Raw genomic sequence first — 25,290 nt, forward strand, 5'->3', positions numbered from 1 at the left:
TAACTGACTCTCTGTCAAGCATAGCCAATGAAGTGATTCCAGGCAGAGTTGCTGAAAGCTGTTATAGACTGGGGTGCTGTCGGGTGATAGGGGCACATAGTGATCTCAAAAGGGCATGTTAACATGACAACCCAACAGCATTCAATTTCCCCAACAGGTCTTGCTGCTATAAAACTGGAGTGGTTCCCCCATACCCTGGCTGTATGTTTCTGGGACACATGATCCCAGGGGTGTATATACTGTTGCCCAGTCACACATCAAGGTTTCCCCTGAAGTGTGTCAGTGAGGGGTTATGCCAAATGTAGTTAGAATGTTAATGTATAGTCTGTCAATTCATGTGTTATGTCGGTATTTCGAGAAGCTCACTGTGTGTGGGTGGCTCCGCCTGTTGTGTAGCCAAGTTTACACATAGGATTCATGGACATAGGAAATAAGCAGAAGGAACGTTAATGTCAAAAGTATAATGGCTACAGCATTGGCATAATATCTATGCGTTTGTGGTTCAAATCCCAATAAAGTCAGAGATGTTTTACATGTTACATAGTATACCTTAACCACAGCTTGCATATATAGGTAGTATTCCACAGAATAATAAACATTTGGAACACACATAAACCCATGTGTGCTGGAGAGTACAGTTAACAAACAATGTAATGTTATGTAAGCACATAGTGGGATGTTACGTCACTGAAATGTATATATTCTGAGTAGTTAGCAGAAGTGGCCATATTTGCGTGCACAGGTTGTAGGATGTAAAGTTTGTTTAACTGTGTACAACCGCTGGTATAATGCCGCACAAACACCTTTAAACCTGTGTACAACTGCTTAAATTAGCCTTATTCTGTAGTAAAACACATCTAATACATTGCAGGTGTTGAACCCTGGAACATGCACACCATAGTCATTGGACCTAACACTAAGCCACCTAATCTGTATACATGGTAAGTGGTCATTAGACTACACCTTATACTACAGGCATTTTACAGTACAGACACAAATGGGACAGTCACTTTGTGTACACATGTACAGTACATTGTAATGTACTGTAATGTGTGAATCAACACATACAAGTCTACATATGTATGTGTTACAAATTAATACTAAATATATCTATATCTATATATATATATATATATATATATATATATATATATATATATATATATCACTGTGTGCACATAGATAGAAATATGTATATATATATATATATATATATATATATATACAGTAACATTTATATATATATATATATATATATATATATATATATATATATATATATACACACACATCTATGAACACACTTTGTGACACAGAAGCATTCCAAATGGATAGAAGTGTACGCAAAACAGATGCAGCTCTGGTATTATAGCTATTAATATAAACCTAATTCCCCCATAAAAGCAATGGTTGTTGTGTATGTGGAGATTGGTGTGGGGGAGGACCGCTGGCTAATTGAATATGCATCAAGGAGGACCTGTGTCGGATGTTCCTTAAGTGAACTGGAGGGGTACACATGGAGTATGGGCACAATGTAAAAAGGCCACAAAACAAGAACCACTCACATCCATAATACACTCTGTCAGGTCACATTGCAAACTGACTTCAACAAACATATGAACATTAACAGGCATCATACATATGTACACCAACTGACTTACACATTTGTTTGCAGTAGTGAGGAAAGGCTGTAGTACACTGTACATACTAAACACCATAAAAGTTGTACATATCTCAGACTCCTCAGTGGTAAAGCCAGTGACTGTGGTGTTCATGGTCCCAGTTTCAAGACCTACAAGGGCTGTTATTTCATTTTGAGGTCCCGAATAATGGATGTTGGATGCAGGTTATTAAAGCACTTTTAAGCAGACGTTAGTGGGTTATTGGGCCGGTAAGTGCCAGTAAGCGTGCTTAAACATGACTACACGGATAAGCGCCATATAGGTTTAATCTTTGCTGAACATCGTGCAGATCACGGGCAAAGCCACTCACAACTGCTGAAATGTGTGTTAATCACCCTTGCACTACCAGTGCCTGCTCTGAGAGGTAAAATGACCACTGCCAGGATTAGAACACGCAACCATGTACTCAATTGTCACAATAACCTACCACTAACCTACCTTAGATGTACCAATAGCAGCTGTGTATTCTAACAGGTTAAAACACAAAAGGGAGGATTGTGTGGAAATAGGACAGACCGCCATGTACCCAATGAAATGTGTATGCTATATATATATATATATATATATATATATATATATATATATATATATCAACACATATAGAGAGAGAGAGAGAGGGAGAAAGAGAGAGATATATGCCAATATACAGGGATATACATATATATGTAGATATATAGATAGGTTACCAACATCTACACAACCATGGAGGTACATATAAATGGGATACCTACCAAATACCGAATGCTTGACATACCGACGCACGTAATCATGAGGCTTAAAGACATGAAGACCACAGTACCGAAACACCAGAAGCATGAGTTTTAAAATCCCGATGTTAAGGGACATTTAGTTAGTGTTTCTGGTGTTGTGGTTCAGGTAGGTTACTGTGTGTAACTGTGTTTCTGAGGGCTGTAGTGTGTGTAAGTGCGTGTTCTGAGTGTGGTGTGTGTCCCTGGGGGACTGTAATGTGTGGGTGTGGGTTTGCTTTGTGCGTCTGTTTGTACGATCTCAGAGATAGAATATTAAAGTAGGAGGGGTGTGGGTGGCACAGCCACCCACATGGGGGGTGTAGGGGGGCTTGCCCACCTGCTCATACGTAGTGTAGGATGGTTTGTTTGGATGTGGTGGGTAGCAGTGTGTCTGTGTGTGCGTGTGTGTGTTCCTTCTTTGTGTTACTTTCCTGAGTTTTACTGTCGTGAGTTTGAGTGTTTGGTAATGTGGTGTTTGGGAGTCTAGGCCTGGTACTGTGGGCATCAGAATTGTGCGCATTCGGGATTCCGTAGGTATCCCGTATACAGCAGTTGAAGTGCTCATATATGAGTATAACATGGACCATAGCAATCACACATTCCACCACGACCAAACTTTATGAACAAAGGATATGGAGAGTATATGCCTATACACTATTACAAATATGTGCTATGGACATGAGCCAAGAGGGTCAGTCACCAACACAACTCCAATGACTGCAAATACCTATGACAGACATACACAGACAGCTTTCATGTAGCAACACTTTATTACATTCCGATGTATTGCCGAAAGGATTCAAGGACTAACATCACCTGCATGCTGTACAGGAACCAGTTAACAGTGCCTTAATGAATCAGCCTGCAGTTACCATAGTATTAGTCCACTAAAGGGTAGGTGTTCAAATAAGGAAGGAACCCACACACACATATTGAATATGTAAAAAAGCAGTTCCTACACACCTGCATCTGCTATGTACACCCATCAACATCTCTCCCACACCAAAACACAAACTGTAATAACATCACAAATCATTCACGCACTGTACGACATCTGCAGAAGCCTTAACATACCTTGTCAGAGACACACTAACATGGCCCTATGTGAAATAGTTGCTGTTATACAATGGAACAGCTGCTGATGTTACAGGGATTTTTTGCACTAATCCCATTTCAGAGGGTTGTGTGTACACCAGGAAGTGTTACCAATTACTGATTAACAGCACAGTATGATACACATGTACACCAAACCAAAGATGTCTGGTGAGCACACTGTAAACCACCTAACATTTCATGCATAGCCATACAGCCTTGAGCTGCTCAAACATTCTTGCCAGACTGAAACATCTGAAGAAGTAAACCCTGCATAAGTAGCAATGTTCTGAAATATAACAGCTGTACTCACATGTAGAACAACATCTTTCTAGCCATTACACACAATCCATGGGAGTCATGAAGCTAATATATCTCTGTCTGTCTCCATATAGCTGTTGCAATACATCACAAACAACATATCCAGGCCATCTTCCTCGAAAGTAAGGCAAAGGGACAACGCCCAAGTGGAGTACTCAGTTACACACCATTGTTTCCATGGTATTGGCTAATGGAGTAGCTGCACAGCTGATGTGCATGTAATTAACTACTTTAGAACATCAGTTGGTGGTCAGGATAGCACGTTACTGATATTTAACTATAAAAGGATGGCTTGTCACACATTAAAACCATCTGTATATACCAGCAGAACATTACAAAGAAGGTTGAAACACAAACTGAAAAAGATTGAAATAACAGTCAACAACACCTCGGGTTACTGATAAGTTATGTGGAACACTCAGTATGTCTGTGCATGTAGTACCTGTTCTGTAATAATTAAAGTGTACGCAATGCTTATAGTGGAAACAGTTATCTTGTAGAGATGTATTGTTGAGCATAGTAACGCTTGTAGTATTTATGTGTGTACTGCTGTAGATCACAACACAAACACCTCATACACCACAAGGGATGCTATATAAGGGCTTTGAACCCAACAATTCCTCTCCAGCTGCTGTCAGTGGCAGGGTTGGTCCAACAAGTACGTGCTATAACAGGGGATAGTATATGTTGATATATTGTAACAGTAGGCATATGTATGGGTGTATGACTGAGAATAACATGTCGAAGGTGGGCCTACTGTGCAATTATGATTTGCATTGTGGGATATTGTGCCAATAACTGTATAATGTACAGTATTGTAGGCAGATATGTATTACATTTTACATAGCATTACTGTTATGTTAGGCAAACATTAGTTATGTCTATTGGCATTCATAATACACAATAACAGGATACATATGACTTGTAGTCACCCGACAGTTTATAAGCATGATAGCAAAGTATAGTTAACTATCCATGCACATAAGACATGTAATAGGTTCATAGGTAGGTACTAGGCTGTCTGCCCAAAGGTATTTATAAGCCTAGCTAGAGTGTGTTATCTTCCACCACCCCCTTAGGTTAGTTCCCTGTGCCTCTGAACAGCAGAGCCATTAGTTCCCTGTGCGTCTGTCAAGCAGAGCCACTGCAGTGATCCCCAGGGTACATATCTGTCTCCCATACACCTGTCAAGGTTTCTCTTGAAGAGTGCTAGTTAGGGGCCCTGCCTGATGTACACTGGAATCATGCTCCAAAGCATGGGGAGTGTTCAGGTCAGGAATCTATCCCTCCAGCACGTCCTAGTTATTGTTGTGGTTAGGTGTATATCCCTAGAGCATGTGGCTCTCAGGGGATTTTGTTTAGGTGGAGCATATCCAGCAATACTGGGTTGGACATGGGCCTTGTGTGTCAAACAGAGATCACCTCTGAGTACGAGGTATGCAACCGAGTACAGCTGGAGTTTCTTTAGTTGGGCTCCATAGGTCATCTGTTTGAGGTCAGTAATCCTCTTGGTTTGGTACAGTTGTGGTCTTTCAAGCTGTTGCAGTTGTCTTGTAAGGTACATCCCAAATGGGGTGTTGTATCCTTTAATGGGTCTAATAAGTCATGGGTAGAGAGGCTCAATGGCCTCCTTTGTTCTGGATGCAAACCCATTTGAGATTAGGGGAGCCACATAGAAGGATATTCTAACCACCTTGGCATTGTGGTTATCAGAGGAGAGATTGCTATCTACTTGGGTTCCCAAATCCTTTATTACCTTTTCTGTATGTAGAGGACTACCACCTATGTGGTAGTCTGTGGGTAATTAGTTTTATTCAAAGGGGATGACTATGCACTTTCTGGCATTCAGCTTGAGGCCATGATATTGACACCAGGTATCCATCTCGGTTCGACCCTTCTGGAGGGTGCCTGTATCAGCTGGGGAACCAATTATGGCCCCTAGTTTGCAGTCATCTGCAAACCTTTTCAGACAAAGTCCTCCTGTGCTTGCCTGTACCTCAGAGAATTATATACCAAACATGAGGGGTCCTAGGACTGAGCCCTGGGGGGGGATGCCACTTGTAACTGGTTTACAGTTGGACCTAGGGTATGCAACTCTCACTTTGTGGGTTCTGTCCGTGAGCCACTTTGCAAACCATCTTGTGACATAGGTGTTAATGTTCAGGTGGATGGGTATGTCGATAATACCAGAATTGGGAATGGTGTTGAAAGCCTTTGAGAGATCAAGGTAGGCTGTGTTGACCTCCTTACCCTCATCTAATGCCTTGGTAACTGTCTCAAAGAAGTCCACCAGGTTTAGGAGGCATGGTCTGCCCTTAACAAAGCCAAACTGGGTGGGGTCAAAGGTTTGGCGGTACCCAATGTCTCTGTGAATGAGATCCATGAAGATGTGCTCCATAGCCTTGCAGACCAGGCTAGTCAGGCTTATAGGGCAATAGGTCCCGTGGTCCATTGTGGCGCCACCTTTGTGAAGTGGGATAACTGTTGCTGTGCACCATTCAGGGGGCACAAAGCCTGATGCGAGGCTATTATTGAACATGGTGCTTAAGTGTGGAGCCAGTTTATTCTGAAGTTCATGTACAATGCAGCCTGGGATGTTGTCCGGTCCCATGGAAGCTGTGATATTGGCTTTAGAGGGTGCAGCTTTTACCTGCATAGTTGTGATTACAGGGACTCTGTATTCTTCCTGTATAGCTATGGGCCCTTTAGGGGGTGAGAGGGGGGGTAAAGGTAGCACTGAACCTATCTGCCAGGATGTTGGCAATATCATTTGGTACTGTAATGTTCATGCCTTTGTCCTGTAACTCAGAGCAGATCTGGGTGTTGCCATCGAGATCTTTGACATAGCTATATAATGCTTTGTGGTTGTCCTTGGAATTAGTGGCAGTTTTGTTTTTGTAGCTAGCTTTGGAGGATCTTATAAGGGATCTCAGCTTCTTACTGAGGCTGACCAGGGAGCTCCTCCACTCATGGGATTCTACTCTCTTTGGCAACAGTTTCTTCCTTCTGTTGTACAGCTTGTTTATGGCAGGGGACCACTAGATTGGCTTCCTTTTTTGGAGGATAGCATCTTGGTTCTGTTTGGGATAGCACGATCCATGCACTCGTGTAAGTACTTATAGAGTGCATTTGTGTAGGATTCAGCAGTTGTAAGTGTATTGTCCATCTGCATGGGTGTCATGAAGTTCACCACTTCTGTCTTAAAAAGCATGAAGATGGCTTTGTAGAAATATTTTACTGTGATTTCCTTAATGGGGGGTGTGGGTGGGATGTGGATATCAAGGGTGATTAGCTTATGGTAGGGTCGGACCAATGAGGAGTTGACTTCAGGTGTGGAACACCGGTCACTCATGTTGGTAATGCCTAGGTCTAGGATATTGTTGCCCCTGGTGGATGTGTGGATAAGTTGATCCAGGGCATTGGAGTTTATGAATTCCAGAAAGCATTGAGCTAATGAGTTGGTACACGAGCAGTTTTCCCAGTTAATGGTGGGATAGTTGAAGTCGCCCATTAGTAGGGTGTTTGGTTGAACCCTAATAATTTCCAGTACATCAAGAAAAGGGGAGTGGGAATCCTGGGGCATGGTGGGGGATCTGTAGCAAGCCACAATTTGGATTTCAGTTTTGCCCAGAGTTATTTGCACTTGGATAACCTTGGATGCATTGTGCTAAGCAACTAGCCTGGAGGGGTGGATATCCTTAATGAATATGAACACACCTCCGCCTTGGGTGTTTCAGTCCAGGTTACATGGCCGAAAAGTGTGGTATGAGTTATAGCCTGGTAGTGCTGGGGTGTTTGCTGGAGCCTTGAACCAGGTCTCAGTCACTGCACAGATATCGATGTTTTCCATTACAAGGAGTGCCTCGAGTGAGTGCATTTTGAGATTTAGACTTCCAGCATTGAGTAGCATTGCCCTCAGTTTGTGCTTGCCTGTTCCTGTTATGGTGGTGAATAAGTTATTTGAACCTTACCTAAAGAAGGCACTGTAGGGGCAGTAAGAGCCTTAGCTAGTATCCGGAATCCCACGGGCAACAGGTGCAGGCCATCTGTGGCAAAGCATCATGGTCTGTCCACCATGTCATCCCAAGCAGACAAATACTGGATCCCCTTAGAATGACACCAGAAGCTTAGCCAATTGTTGAAGTCAATCATTTTGTCCTTGTACTGCGGTATCATTCTGGGCAATGGCAGAATGCTACTCAGGGCTAGGGTCATACCTGCCTGGGTTACAAGATCAGAGAGCTCTTCCATGTCTCGTTTCATGTAGTCCAGGGAGGTACGTCTCAGGTCATTCACACCAACATGGACAATGACAGAGCCATATTTGTACTTGTTGTGGAGTGACCTGAGTGCGTGGGTTATGTGGTGGGTCCTGGTACCCGACAGGCAGCTGACAGTAACCTTCTCCTTGTTTAGCCTGGTGAGTGGGACATCAGTGTTCCTGACTACAGAGTCACCTATGACTAGTGTGTTTGGTACGTTGTTTTGCCTTATTGGCTGTGGGTGAGTTGCACACTGAGTCTGTGGACTATGTGTCATTGGGGTTGTGTTGGGGGATAGAGGCTGCTTGCGTTTCCACTTTGGAGGTCTCTGTGGCTTAGACAGATTATTATTGACAGCCTCCGTGAATGTTTTTATGTTACTATGTATAGATTGTGTTGGTGTAGATTTAGTGAGACTATGTGATGATTGTGGTGTGATGCAAATGTTTACCTTCTCCACATGACTGTCAAGTTCAGTCTTGGTTGGAGAGAGCTTTACCTCCAGTTTGGCTAGATAAGTGCATCTCTCACAGGTTGTAGTGTTGAGTGGTAGGCAGAGAGGGTTGTCTGTGTACATGAGGCAATTTCTACATTGCCTCTAAATGCCCAGATTCATCAGATAGACAGGAGAGAACACTGGGAGCTGACCCTTGGACATGCCTGATATAAAACTATTTTCCCCTAGATAAGTGAGGAAAGTGAGTACAAGAGCTGTTTTACTCTAAGCAAGTGAGAAAAGTACATACAAAAACTGTTTACTTCCAGGTAATGAGGAAAATTGAGTGCTATAGTAATTAGTAGCTTATTTAGTGCTTACAAGTGCTGAACAAGTGCTGAGCATGAATAAGCAATCCAGATATGGTCTTGGATAACATAAACACATTGCCCCCCCCCCCCCAGCAGGTTCACAATCATATTTCCATGTACAATACAGAGCCCCTGTAACCACAACTATGCAGGTACAAGCTGCACTCAGGCTGCATGGGACCTGTCCACATTCCAGGTTGTATCATACACATATGGCAAAACAAGTTGCTCTCCACATACACATCATGTAAAACATAGCTTCATGTCAGGCTGTCTACACACTGAATGGTGCACACCAACAATTATCACAACCCACAATGGGGGAGACACCACTGATAATGGGAAGTACTCCACTTCTACCCTGCTGAGTCTGGTCTGAAAGGCCATGAACCTTGATCAACTTATTTGATGTCAGCAGTACAGATGTAGATGACAGTAAGGTTGATTTCACACTGCATATCATAACCTTGCCAGGTCATAGTACATCATCACCCATACTGTGTTCCACATACACTCAGTATACTAGATGTACATTCCTATGTCACAGGAGTGTTTTGCAATGGGACTGCTGGCAGAACCAACACTACAGAAGATGTCTGAATAATACATGCACATCACACCAGTGCCAGCTACAGTAAGACAGGGTTAATTCATTGTACTCCCCCTCATTGTAGTCTATACAACACAGACTAACAGAAGGCATCTGCCTATTGAAGTATGCAAATGACTATGACCTAGGAGCAATAGCTGACTCAGAGTGCTGTGGACAACATACAGAAGGGGCTTTGTGGGTGAGGTGTGTGACATATGGCCACAATCTGACAGCTACATATTGCACTGCCACCCCTATGTTAATAACCTTGTACCCATGAACTACCACCTAGGCAGCGGTCAACATAATGGACACTGTGTGTAAGGGATGCAGCTGGGCAGTTGTCTTTCCTGTGATAGTTATGTCACCACACCTGTCAGGTAGTTGTATGTGGCAACCCTAATCATGACAGGATGCCATCCATGAATATAGAGATCATTGTTCAGCCATACTCAACACTCAAGTGACCCATATCAGATCACATATTTCCTTTAATGGGTATTGGCTATGTTCAGATGGCCTACACCAGCCTTCCCAATCCCCATCTCCACTATGTAGCATGATGCCTACCCTGAATAAAGCCATGTCAAACCCAGTGATGTTGGACATGCTACATGTACACATCCTGATCATAAACACATACTTCATGGACATCCACCTTCCTAGTACAAGGATTACCACATGCTGGACAGATCCTTGTCCCATACACTTTACATACTCCTGCCATACTATGCATTCCTGTCCAGCAAAGCTGCACATTACCCCCCTCTCAGACATGGTGTGATGACCACATGGTAAATGTATCATTAACCCTGTGAATCAGTTATGTGGCACTGCTTGACCTGGCCCCAGAAACCCGCCTGTTGGCTACAGCTAGGTAACCTTTCATCCTAGATTCATACGTGGCCCAGGGCATATAGTCTACTAGTTGACTTTGACCATACATGCTATAGTTGATATCCATCCCTGCAAATACCATCAGGCTAGCCAGTGTCGCATGTGTATCACATGTGAAACACAGGTGATACATAGCAGGATGTTGAACTGCTGCACAGTGCCATGTAGATGTATATGGCAAAACACATACATGTAAAACCTTCCATGAGCAAGTCTGCAGGGTCACAGGTCATGTCCGTTAAGGCAGTGTAAGTCTTTATATGTGACATATACACAGCATCAAGGTCGACTGCATTAATGTGGACACATCCAGGCATGTGCTGATAGGCAGGACCACCAGTACAGGCAAACAGACATGCCCACATCAAGACAGCATCCACATGGAGTATGAGCAATGTAATCAGGTGACACACACACACACACACACACACACATATATATGGTGATAATATCCAATCACCATTAAGTGTCATATGTGTGTGACACAAACATGTCAGTGGTGTCAGTGTCATGTAGATTTGCAAAGACAACTATTTAACCATGATAAATGTGATACACATGTATGTTCAGCTGTAGCTCTGTACGTCTCTATGAGTTACTGTGACCTGTCTCCATCATTATGACTTCCAGGTATGCCACGTGCAAGGCTACCACCTTATACCCGCTTGGTGGATGAGGCCCTCATCCCATACCTACATGACAATCATCATGTCCGGTTCAGCCATGTGCCACAGGATGCACAGCAGTGGGATGCCCTGTGGCAGGAACTTCGCAGGAGTGTTAATGATGTGGGTGGCGACAACTGCACATATCAGCAGGTGCACAGACACAGTACAGACCTCATTAGATGGGCAAAACTGTGTGCAAATGCAATCGCCAGGGAATAAGGTGCAACAGGTGGTGGGCCACCAACTCAGCCCCCACTCACAAGTACCGAGGAGCTACTGGCCAACCTGGGGACACCTGCAGAACAACATCCACAAGTCTTAGCTGATATCGTGGAGGTGGGTGTCTCTCAACCACCGAGCCTGGAGTTGCCTGGTAAGTCATTGCTGCACCTATAACAACTATATTCCATATAGTTACGTGTCACTGTACAATATGTAATGTAACATCATATGCAAGGCATGTATACACACATGCTGCATACTATAGTATGCTACTCTGTGTATGCACACATGTACATACTCCATAGTATAGTCTATTGTACTGGCGTATGTATTAACATGCATATTGCACCCTGTAACTATCATACAGGCGTGGATAATGATCATACTGCTGTGTCACTCCTATTTAGGTACCTGTGGTGTTCCACTGCGACAGCAGCCCGTTGCAGGTGAGACTGTTATTATTTATTAGGCATGTTAATGCACAGATCTATCTGCCATGTGGCCACTTACCACATGTACACATAATGTATGGTCCTGTCACAATATACAGGTCGGGCCTGCAATGCATCACAATGGCTACCCATGTGCAATATTTGCAAACTCTGTGAAACACCGACATGAAACCTCACAAACTGTCATTGCCAGATGTGTGGACAACTGTGCATACAATGGTGGAGGTGTTGTTCACTGTAGGGATATTTACTACAGATCAGAACTACACTACTCACAGGTATGTATGAAAATACCAGCATGCACCTTGTAGCTTCCACATCACAGTTAGAAAGTCCCACGTTCTAAACACATCTATAGATCTACTGATCCAAGAGCATGATAGCTGTGTATTAAGCTACTATGGCTACAGACGTGACATCCATATTGGGTGACATCACAGGTACAGTTACATGGAGTGGGGAGGTAAGAGAGCAGTCTAGCTGATGACAAGGGTAGAGGCCAGTGGGAAGCATGATGCCTTATTGGGAAGCAGTAATACACATTCCCAGGACAGGATGCGAACACACAACTGCACACACACACTCAGGTATTCACACACATGTATTCAGAGACACAGTAACACACCCACACACTCACGTATTCAAAGACACAGTAACACACCCACACACTCACAGATTCACCGACATAGTAACACACCCACACACTCACGGATTCACCGACACAGTAACACACCCACACACTCGGATTCACCCGACAGTAACACACCCACACACTCACGGATTCACTGACACAGTAACACACCCACACACTCACGGATTCACCGACACAGTAACACACACACACACACACACACACACACACACGCACACACACACACACACACACACACACACACACACACACACACACAAACTCACACTCTCACACACACACACACACACACACACACACACACACACACACAGTTGCTAGTGTTGAGGGGAGGACCCCTGCCTATGTGCAAATCATCATTACAGTATAGTGCACTTACATGATGTGCCACAGAGATTACACATGTACAGGTAGTCAGTATGGCCTAAGATCGGGGACATCAACACGGATAGTAGATTGCATTGCTTGGATGGGGGGAGGGGTCTTATCAGTTCTCTATGGTAACATACATCCTCACTCCAGGAACCAAACAGCCATACATAAACACACACACACACACACACACACACACACACACACACACACACACACACACACACACACACACACTGTGGCATTCACTATTGAATACACCTACGTCATGCACATACAGATACTGCACATGTGTGAGATACACACCCCTGCCTATGTCCTGCTTTCTACATTGCAGTCTGTACAGATGTCTACAACAGTGTACAGGAGAGTGAGTAACAATTGAGATGTATTCCCACCATATGTGACATATATGGACACACATGCAACCACACATGCCAGTACTGTGAATCAAACACCTGCCTATCTCATGATACATATGACAGACTTACAACAGTGTCGCACACGTTACAAAGTGTACTGATGCTTCCTTTGGCAACTGTGCTGATATATGCACATGGGAGGTCTTAACTGTTACAGGTGTCAAGTGATTTACCTTTGGTGTCACCCTGACCGCTGTCTATGTTGTGTGTGTTCCCCTTCAATTAACAAAACCATGGCTTAGCGGTTACACATGTTATTGTAGGACCACCTGTGACACACCTGTGAGCTGTCCTCAGCAAACATCCATCTGCAAAGATGCCCCACCACATAGTTATGTCCACACATCTGTCCATACCTGAGGTCCATCCTTCCGTACTTTCAGCATATCACCATATACAGCTGGCAATGTTGAGGCTGCATTGCAACTGCATGATGTACTAAGACACAGGTCACCTGCATACATCAGCAACTGCACACGCATGGTATCTGAATGCACACCACTACATGTACTTGTGTGTAAGTCCTACATTCCTGTCATTTGGGCATGTCTGTAAGCATTGCAATTGGTGGACATGTGTAATGACATACATGGCACATGGACTGTTGTATGATATGATAGGTGTAATGAGTGACCAGTACAGAGGGAATGTTACCTCTGTCAACATTGATATCACACCTTATGTACTGTTAGCATTCAGCAGCCATGGACCTACATTCCATGGAGACACTGGTACAAGTTAATGGAGTAGCAGGTGGTTCGGACCAGTCATCGGCCCAGCAGAAAGGGAGAGGGCGCCGATTTCAAAACAAGGGAAGAAGAAGACAGTGATGCGGCGAGTGTAAGGGAAGAGGAAAGAAGCGTTCCTGATTTGGACTATGGTTTTGAGGGTGTGTTATGTCCCTCATGTGGACCCAAATCATGTTCTCACACGGACTTCCATAAAGGTGAGAGCTTCAATATTTTGAACATCTCGGATTTAAATATTTCCGAGTGTGCTAAACAAGTACTGTTCAAAGGTACAAAATTTGTACCTGTATGTTTCCCTTCTTTGGCTGATGTGTTGTTAGAAATCAGACAGTTTTGCAGAAAATTGCATTTAAAAGAGTTTTTTTCCTATAAAGATTGCATATTTAATGCTGATAAGGTGGAAAGAAACGAAATTGATCTTGATAATTTAGATGGTTCAGATAATTCTTTGTTAAACATGACTTTGCATGAAAATGAATTAGTAGATATTTATGCACAGGGTGAAGTGAGTGAGAATGAAGGAGGTTTTGCATTTAACACAGGATATGGAAGATTAGTAGTGCCCAAAGTACCTTATAAGAGCGAATTCATGCCCCCTAGAAAGAATGCAGCAATAAATGTGTTTGAAAAAACACTGTTTAAAATCATCGAAGAAGAACATAGTAAATTTCAGGGAAGGAAAAAAAAGTATAATTTAAGTAGGAATGAATGGAAAGCCTTATCAGATTTAAAGAACGCAAACAAACAGTATGTGTTCACTCAGGCAGATAAGGGAGGGAACTGGGTGATTCTTCCAAGGGCAAAATACAATTCTATTGCCCTGGATTTATTGATGGACACAAATACGTATGAAGAATTGTCTTGTAACTCTCTAAAGGAATACAATTCACAGTTATTGGAACTTCTAGAAAGGGGTGAGAGGCTGGGTTTTCTGTTACCTGTTGACGTCAGAAAATTGTATGTAAAAAATCCTTTAGTTGCCAGATTTTTCATTATTCCCAAAATACATAAAGACATCAGAGACCCACCAGGACGTCCTATAGTGTCAGGAAAGGGAGGTTATTTGCAAAATGTTGGAATATTCTTGGATTCCTTGTTGAAAGGTTATCTGGAAAGGGTACAATCTCACGTGAAAAATACTAATGAAGTGTGCACCTTAGTTAAGGACACCATATGGGAGGACGACTATTATTGGGCCAGTGTGGATGCCAAATCCCTATATACTAGTATTAATAGGCACCATGGTTTAAAGGCAGTGGAAAAAATGTTGGGGGATGGCCCAAAAACATATTTCATTCTCAGCTTATTGGAATTTTGCCTGACGCACAATTGTTTTGAATTTGAAGGCAGACATTTTCTGCAAAAAGAGGGCACAGCTATGGGGGCAGCATTTGCGCCCTCATATGCCATTTTGTTTATGGCCCATTTTGAGAATTGTTTTATTTATTCCTCAGTATTTTATAGGAATAAGGTAGTGAAATATGTCAGATTCATTGATGATTTGCTGTTTTTGTGCAAGGGCAATCCAGAAGATTTTGGCAATTTTGTCTCAGAGCTTAAGGAAAATTCTTGGGGGTTAGATTTTACATATCTCATTGGGGGAAAAAGCATTCAATACTTGGATGTGGAAATTTATTTGAGTGCGGACAACAAGATACAGTACAAACCTTTTCATAAAAAGACAGCAGCTGAGAATTTCTTGCATGCATCCAGCATGCATAGTGACTCTCTGCTTAAGTCTCTTCCATTAGGTGAATTTAAACGAATAGGTATGCACACTTCAGAGAGTAATTTGATTTTCAGTGAATTTAATAAGATCGAGGAAAAAATGAGAGGGAGGGGATATTCCCAAGCAAATATAACATTGGCTAGAACTAGGGTAGAATGTGAGTTAGGATTGAGAAAATCGTTGGGTTTCAGGAGTAGGTCCTGGCATGATAGAAATGAAGATCAGGGTTCTAGTTTTGGGAATATGGAGGAAATTAGATCTGGTGACAATATATTTTTTGTAACCAGATACTCACAATTTTCGGAGGTCCTAAGGGAGGCAGTGATGAGACTTTGGCCTATTATCAGTGAAGATGACAGATTGGGGAAACTTTTCCCACCAAGAGTCACCTTTTCTTATAGTAGATATTCCAATTTAAAGGAAATTCTGAATTTCAGAAATAGTAGCACATCTAGAAAGAACATCAGAAAGGGAACATTTAGATGTGGACGTTGCAAGATTTGTAGTCGGGTAAAAAATTTGGATGGCATTAGAATCAATGATGTCATATATAGGGCCAAGGAATACTACGACTGCAATTCCACAGGGGTAATATATATTATAGGATGTGGATGCATGCAACAAAAATGGTATATAGGACAAACAACAAGGAAAGTGAAGCTTAGGATCCTTGAACATTTGGGAGATATAAAACATAAAAGAATGGAAAGTCCGGTAGGGAAACATTTTTGTGAGGTACATGGTGGGGTCCCAGAGGGTTTTGTATTTAGTGTATTGGGTAGGCCCAGCACACTTGGCAATGAGGAAGTGTTTCGTGAAAGGTTGTTGCAAATGGAATCAAGGTTTATTTTAAATTATAAAACCTTGTTCCCCAATGGGTTAAATATGGAAATTTAAACTCATTTTTTCCACTTACTAGCTTAGGGATTATTGATGTTTTTTGAAATTTAGTGAAAAATGTTAAGGACATGAGTATATATTATAATAATAGCATTAGTTTAAAAATCAAAATATTCATATATGACTAATATTATGTTTTATTCAATTATTTAAAATATCAAAGTTATTTATATGATTGAAACATATTTTGTAAAAGTGTTTATACATCTGGTAAAAGTGTTCACATATTTTGTAAAAGTGTTTATATAAATGTGTTATTTAATGAAAGTAAGGTAATAATAAGGGTTTTTTTAGATGCAAGTTACATTGTTGTGTTAACAATGAATGTAATTAATAATGAAATGGTGCACTAATAATTCAATTAGATGTGATTTAAAAAGGGTGGTGTTTGACTGTGTAAAATGTATTCCAGGAGAAGGCGAAGGCCGAGGTACCAGAATTAAAGAACTTTTTCAAACTCACAGTGATTGTGTTCCAGTTAGTATATTTAGTGGTTTTGGCGTTTTAAGGAGTGGAGGTATTGCGTTATTCACACACATGTATTCAGAGACACAGTAACACACCCACACACTCACGTATTCAAAGACACAGTAACACACCCACACACTCACAGATTCACCGACATAGTAACACACCCACACACTCACGGATTCACCGACACAGTAACACACCCACACACTCACGGATTCACCGACACAGTAACACACCCACACACTCACGGATTCACTGACACAGTAACACACCCACACACTCACGGATTCACCGACACAGTAACACACACACACACACACACACACACACACACACACAAACTCACACTCACACACACACACACACACACACACACACACACACACACACACACACACACACACAGTTGCTAGTGTTGAGGTGAGGACCCCTGCCTATATGCAAATCATCATTACAGTATAGTTCACTTACATGATGTGCCACAGAGATTACACATGTACAGGTAGTCAGTATGGCCTAAGATCGGGGACATCAACACGGATAGTAGATTGCATTGCTTGGATGGGGGGAGGGGTCTTATCAGTTCTCTATGGTAACATACATCCTCACTCCAGGAACCAAACAGCCATACATAAACACACACACACACACACACACACACACACACACACACACACACACACACACACACACACACACTGTGGCATTCACTATTGAATACACCTACGTCATGCACATACAGATACTGCACATGTGTGAGATACACACCCCTGCCTATGTCCTGCTTTCTACATTGCAGTCTGTACAGATGTCTACAACAGTGTACAGGAGAGTGAGTAACAATTGAGATGTATTCCCCACCATATGTGACATATATGGACACACATGCAACCACACATGCCAGTACTGTGAATCAAACACCTGCCTATCTCATGATACATATGACAGACTTACAGCAGTGTCGCTGCGTTACAAAGTGTACTGATGCTTCCTTTGGCAACTGTGCTGATATATGCACATGGGAGGTCTTAACTGTTACAGGTGTCAAGTGATTTACCTTTGGTGTCACCCTGACCGCTGTCTATGTTGTGTGTGTTCCCCTTCAATTAACAAAACCATGGCTTAGCGGTTACACATGTTATTGTAGGACCACCTGTGACACACCTGTGAGCTGTCCTCAGCAAACATCCATCTGCAAAGATGCCCCACCACATAGTTATGCCCACACATCTGTCCATACCTGAGGTCCATCCTTCCGTACTTTCAGCATATCACCATATACAGCTGGCAATGTTGAGGCTGCATTGCAACTGCATGATGTACTAAGACACAGGTCACCTGCATACATCAGCAACTGCACACGCATGGTATCTGAATGCACACCACTACATGTACTTGTGTGTAAGTCCTACATTCCTGTCATTTGGGCATGTCTGTAAGCATTGCAATTGGTGGACATGTGTAATGACATACATGGCACATGGACTGTTGTATGATATGATAGGTGTAATGAGTGACCAGTACAGAGGGAATGTTACCTCTGTCAACATTGATATCACACCTTATGTACTGTTAGCATTCAGCAGCCATGGACCTACATTCCATGTGCATGTGTGTAATGGCTGTAGCCACCTGTCTGCACAAAGGACAACAACAGCTATGCTATTTACATATATGTGGTATATGTGTGGCATGTACATATCCAGGGCAGGTACATGTATGTCATATTTAAACATGAGGGTGTTTACTGGTGTACAGCAGCAGTCATCTGTTAATGCTGCAAATAACCAAGGGTCCCTGGTATGTGTACAGCTGACCTGGTTACAAACAGTGGTATCATTGCATTGTATAACACATGATGCAACTGTGTCAGTACATGGGTACTCTGCACAGTTGATGTAGAGCTAGGTACAGTCCACTGGTCAAGGGTTACATGGTGTTGTACTATTACATGTCCTACCACATGTATGGATGTGTGTTGGTGGTCCGAGGGCATGGTGGTGTCTGAGGGTTACATCCTAGAATGCAGATTTTGACACAGTGTCCTGCACCTGACTCATCTGTGATGCCTTTTGTGGGAGTACTGGTCAGTACATGGTCTGGCCTTTATGTATGTGGGGACACTACCACCTGGAGCAGTCTGTACCTGTGTTATGGCCCACATGTCTGGTTCTGAGGTATATGGTGGTAGTGCTATTGTGCACTACAGAGCCTTCAGCCAGGTGTTCCTCACTGCACATATGTCAGTATTCCCCATTGTTGGATCTACAGTGAGCAGCTGTGATTACGAACGCTACACATCTAGCACTGGTCAGCATAAGCATAAAATGCAGTTGTCCTCTATGTATCAGGGTATTATCCTGTGTTTAAGACATTTGCCTTGAAATGGCACTATATGGGCGAATGTGACCTAGGTATTATTCCCACTCCCTTGAATCATGGATGCATGTGATATGTGACAAAGGCCTGTCTACTTTTAGTCATGTCATCCCAGAAAGACAGACACTGGACAACCTCATAATTACAGCAGGACACTGGCTAATTGTGTTGGTCAAGTAGTTGCCACTCCTAGCAAGACATCACTGTGAGTGGTAGTATTGTGCCTGGTATAGAATGGTACATCTAAGGTGACGGACAGCAGCAGATGTTGTGTATAAGGCCGGTGTCAGATATACGTAGTGCAGCATTCCTGCTAACAATGACAACTACTAACACCGGAGTCCATTACAATGTGTGCTTTACATCTAACTGTAATAGCATGGCCACTGTGGCCTTCCATGTTTAGAATCAAAGTGCATCCTAAACAGCCCTGTGCTACTAAGTGTATGAGCATGCCCAGTATAACCTTGTGTAGATGGACACATAGTGCATTCCGAACAGCCCTGTGCTACTAAGTGTGTGAGCATTCCCAGTGACACCTTGTGTTGGTTATGTGCCTCTATGTGTAGGGACATGGCCATTGTAACCCTGTATAGTGATAGTAGTCATCCATTCTACAGATGGGCATACTCCAGTTCAGGATGGATTCCTACATTAAACACACAGGATCACAGGTATGTACATCTTAACTGCCAGCATCCCTATTGATGTCTGCATTCCTAAAAGGTCATAATGGCAGCCTTTAAATGTGTATATTCTGTGGCATGACTCATAACTATGTAGTATTGTAATAGTGATCTGTAGATAGGAAGGTGTTCTGATCCCACCACTGGTGTGTGTGTGTCTCCGTCTGCCTGAGGACAGAATAATGCTTTTAGACTGCTCACACACCATACAATTCCTATACCCACCTTTGGCAAGGCTGATGATGTCACCCACCTAGAAATACACATCTGGGAGTGTTGTTACCCAGTAATCTCAGTAGCATGTTCTGTAACTGCGTAATGCTGCAGTGCGATAAAGTAGTTAGGTCAGTGTTCTAATTCCAGACTTGCCAACTGTGTGAATGTGTGTGTTTGTGTGTGTCTCCATCTGCCTGAGAACAGAATAATGCTTTTAGACTGCTCACACTCCATACAATTCCTATACCCAACTTTGGCAAGGCTGATGATGTCACCCACCTAGAAATACACCTCTGGGAGTGCTGTGACTCAGTAATCACAGTAGCACATTCTGTAACTGCGTAATGCTGTAGTGTGATAAAGTAGTTAGGGCAATGTTCTAATCCCAGACTTGCCAACTGTGTGTGTGTGTGTGTGTGTGTGTGTGTGTGTGTGTGTGTGTCTGTGTGTCTGTCTGCTGAAGGACAGAATAATGCTTTTAGACTGCTCACACTCCATACAATTCCTATACCCAACTTTGGCAAGGCTGATGATGTCACCCACCTAGAAATACACCTCTCGGAGTGTTGTTACCCAGTAATCTCAGTAGCATGTTCTGTAACTGCGTAATGCTGCAGTGCGATAAAGTAGTTAGGTCGGTGCTCTAATCCCAAACTTGCCAACTGTGTGTGTGTGTTTGTCTCCTTCTGCCTGAGGATTGAATAATGCATTTAGACTACTCACACCCCATACAATTCCTATACCCACCTTTGGCAAGGCTGATGATGTCACCCACCTAAAAATACACTTCTGGGAGTGCTGTGACCCAGTAATCTTGGTAGCGTGTTCTGTAACTGCGTAATGCTGTAGTGTGATAAAGTTGTATGGTCGGTGTTCTAATCCAAGACTTGCTAAGCGTGTGTGTTTGTCTCTGTCTGCCTAAGGACTGAATAATGTTTTTAGACTGATCACACTCCATAAAATTCCAATACTCACCATTGGCAAGGCTGATGATGTCACCCACCTAGAAATACACCTCTGGGAGTGCTGTGACCCAATAATCTCAGTAGTGTGCTCTATAACTGCATAATGCTGTAGTGTGATAAAGTAGTTAGGTCTGTGTTCTAATCCCAGACTTGTCAACTGTGTGTGTGTGTGTGTGTGTGTGTGTGTGTGTGTGTGTGTGTGTGTGTGTGTGTGTGTGTGTGTGTGTATGTGTGTGTGTCTGCGTGAGACAGGTACAGTGCTTTGCAGAGTATGCACTCTCTCTACAAATCACATGACCACCTTTGTCAATCCTGCTGTTGTCACCCACCTGGGAAAACACCTGTAGAAGTGCTGTAACCCAGTATTCACCATAGTGTGTGCCCTAAAATCATATTGCTGCAGTGTGATATGGTAGGTAGGTGTTCGAATACAGGACATGGCAAGTGTGTGTGTTTGGCTGTCAGAACCTGTGTAGAGGTGGCTGTGAGTGTCTAACCACTGGACATGTTGGGGAGTGGATTTTGCAGTTTTCCTATATGGTGTCCGTCTTATGACACATTGGCCATCTCACAAGGAGTACAGCTGTCAGTCAGCCAAAGGACTGTGTTGGCAAGCCATACCCCTACATCTGGCAAAAGGCCTGATGAAAAAAGTATGCAACCCTACTAGTACCCAGTATATGTCCTGCACCCATGTGCCATACACAAACACACTTGCCTAGGATATCCCACTATGTTGCTAGTACCATGCACATTGATGACACATAGTAGGCATGGTGTGAATGCAGTGGGCTGCAGAGGACATGGCACCCTTTACAGCAGTACAATAGGCACATATTTGCGGACAATGTGCCTTCACTATGTTCCCCACTGGATGCCTGCAACATATGTGGTGCCATTAAAATGTGATCCACTGAGGCCATACAATGCCGTACACATGTGCCCTGTATGGACCAATGCCACTGACACTAGGGAATACCTGTATCATGTTATCAATGCAGGTGCAGGGTCGACCTGCTGACAATAAGCAGGTCTCACCACACCAGGCCAGTACTGGCATATCGGGGGATAACAGTCTGTGTACACAACATGTGCCTGACAAACCAGGTGCACCTGTACATGTCACTGTACAGTATTGTGGGACATGCACATCCTAGGCAATGTCCATGTGAAGGACTATCAAACACAGACATGGCATGCATTGTAAAGCTATGGCCATACACATTGGTAACCAGAATGTAAGGGCAGATCATGCAGTACCCATCTGTGTGGGACATTGCAGACACTACACCCTTGTACCACACTGCACAACATTGTCGGGTGATGCGATGCCAAGGATTACCCCTCACCCAGCCTTGTACAGCCATCTTGCACAGCCAACCACTACACACCCATAAAGCAATGCATACATGCATGTCAGTACTGGCACCTTGTGTCTGCGTGTGGGTTATGATGTTCTCAACCACAGTCACTCCCAGTATAACCCTCATTGGCATACCAACAGATGTCAAACACTTTCACATGCCCTAGCCCACAGAACCTCCAGATATCACCTGTGGTGCATGTAGTCCTGTACATTACTGCAGTGTGGCAAACTAAGTAGTTAGGTTGTGTATCTGTGGCCCTGGCAAAGAGTGTCAATGTGAGTCCATTAGAGAGTGTGGTTGTGGTGACAATTGTATCCATTCATGTGGACAGCCATGTGTGCTACACCTAATGTATGTCTACTATATCTCTGTTGCAGATGTCTTTCACCTACACACATATATGTTCTTAAAGCACAGCAACATGTCGGCTTTGTGGCACATGTAGTAACTTCATGCACATGTAATAGCAATGACTAGTCAGTCAGGGGTTTGACCCCTGTACTGTTAGGTGTATGGCAGATGATGCTTAGGGTTTAGTCTCCAAGCCCTTCCCTGGTGTACTTTGCCTGTCCCTCCCACACACTCTCTGGTGGATGTGGAGGTGTACACCTGCTCAGCAGCAGCATGTGTATTGTAAGTGATGGACATGATCAGGTGATGGCCTCTGCACCTATTGCAGTCCTCCTCTAGCTGATTGCATGTGGAATAGCTGTGATGGTGTTCCCATAGCCATTCGCATGATAAACACAGTACACTACGTAGGAACATCATGTTGGTATTTGGCCATGACAGTCACTGTGAGTGGTACCTGGATGTGGTGTTCTGAAACGGCATCACAGATGATATCTGGAAGTAATTCAAACATCATACACAGTGGGAAATAGCCTAAAGACAGGAGGGTGATGTGCCACACATGACTACAGCATGTAAGTGTAGCTATGCTGCATTGAGACTACTGCCTGCTTAACATGTTATGTGTGGTAATGGCTATTCTGCATGTTTTAATACAAACATGACAGCACTCTGTTCATTAGGGACCCCCATCTGTAGGGCCATCTGTGAACCAGTCAGTGTGTGGAACCATTTGTTTCCTGTGTTACGGACTGAACACGCATCTGTGCACAGCAGGAGCATAGTGAGGATTGCAGACAGTACATGATGATAGGGATGTGTGACTGCCATTGCATCCCTGACTGGACATATGTCACATGAAACAGTGGTATGACAGACACTGTCTGGGATTCCCATTGACAAGCCAATAATGGGCAACTGTTCATAGCTGCAGTCACACGTCTACTACACATTGTACAGATGTCATGCAGTATATATGCATGTGTTGTGCTCCCTCTGCAAATGTATACCATCTGTTGTGTTGGGTTGATGGTGATATCTATGCATACTGTTGTAGGTAATCCTGAATGCTGTTCTCTATCACTAAGCCATATGTGGGTTTAAACTGCAACACCATAGGCTGTATGGGTTGGAAGGTCCCGGCAGAACCTCCTGCCCCACTTCAGCTGGCCATGGCACCGGGCACCAGCACATCTGGGGTCCAGCCTTGGACCTCAACCTCTGTTGGTTCTGCACCACCTTCTGGTGGTACCACCACTGAGGATGGGGCATGTCCCCCCTGGGAGCAGAACTAGACAGGAACATGTCTGCTGTCGTGCAATCCCGGACGTGTTGTGTTGGGGGCTCACTAAAGGATTCCGAAGCCAGATACGCAAGCACAAGGGCAGAGTGTCACATTTACAGGGTGATGCTGCCCCTCCTGGACAGCCCCCAGTACTGCCTCCTTTGCACATGTTTAGGTGCAGTGGTGGCTGCCCATGGCTGGGGACCTTTGTCCCACTGTTCCCATGGGCTTGTGAATGCCAAACACCCATCTCTGTCCGAGGTGTATCCCCCCACATGTGTCATATACCGACCCTGTATGCTGTCTTGTCTGTGATCTTACCCTACCTATCCTCCACGGCCATACTTACTCTCCTTCCCCCACATCCGACCCTCACCCTATGGAAACATAAGGCCAATCAGCTCCTAGGACAACATCTGCCCTATACATAGCTGTCCATTTCACACACATGCCCACTGGACACATGTAACGTTTGTAATATGCATCACAACATACTCCTGTTTCAAGAAAAAACAGCTGCTGTAATAATCTCCAAGAAAAACAAGCATAAAACAAACACTGGAGATGGCAGAACAATATGCTCCAAATATTGAGTCACAGTCACTTTTCGTTTAGTGAGGCACAGCAGTCAAAGAGACGATAAAACAATAGATTCTCTCCCACTTCCAGAAATTATTCTCCGGGTTTAAAAAAGATCACCTTTATTGTTACAGAAGGCAAGCACTTTCACCGTGTGGGCTTCCTCAGGCCAATTTAAAACAGTTTTATAAAGGCAATAAGAACACTTTAAATACTAAAAGCTGTAATGACATCATTTCCACTTCTAATCAAAGCTGGAAATAGGGAACCAAAAATGTTCTTATATTTAAAGCGCTACTACAAGTGAACAAACAATTAAAAACATTAATATAAAAAAACTATCTATACACCTCGATCAAAACTAATTAACTTAATTAATAAAAAATTAATTAATAAATAATTAATCTTGCCAAAAAAAAAAAG

The sequence above is a fragment of the Protopterus annectens genome, chromosome 10.part0, assembly GCF_019279795.1.
Source record: "Protopterus annectens isolate FY-2018-M chromosome 10.part0, PAN1.0, whole genome shotgun sequence".
In the NCBI taxonomy this organism is placed as follows: domain Eukaryota; kingdom Metazoa; phylum Chordata; order Ceratodontiformes; family Protopteridae; genus Protopterus; species Protopterus annectens.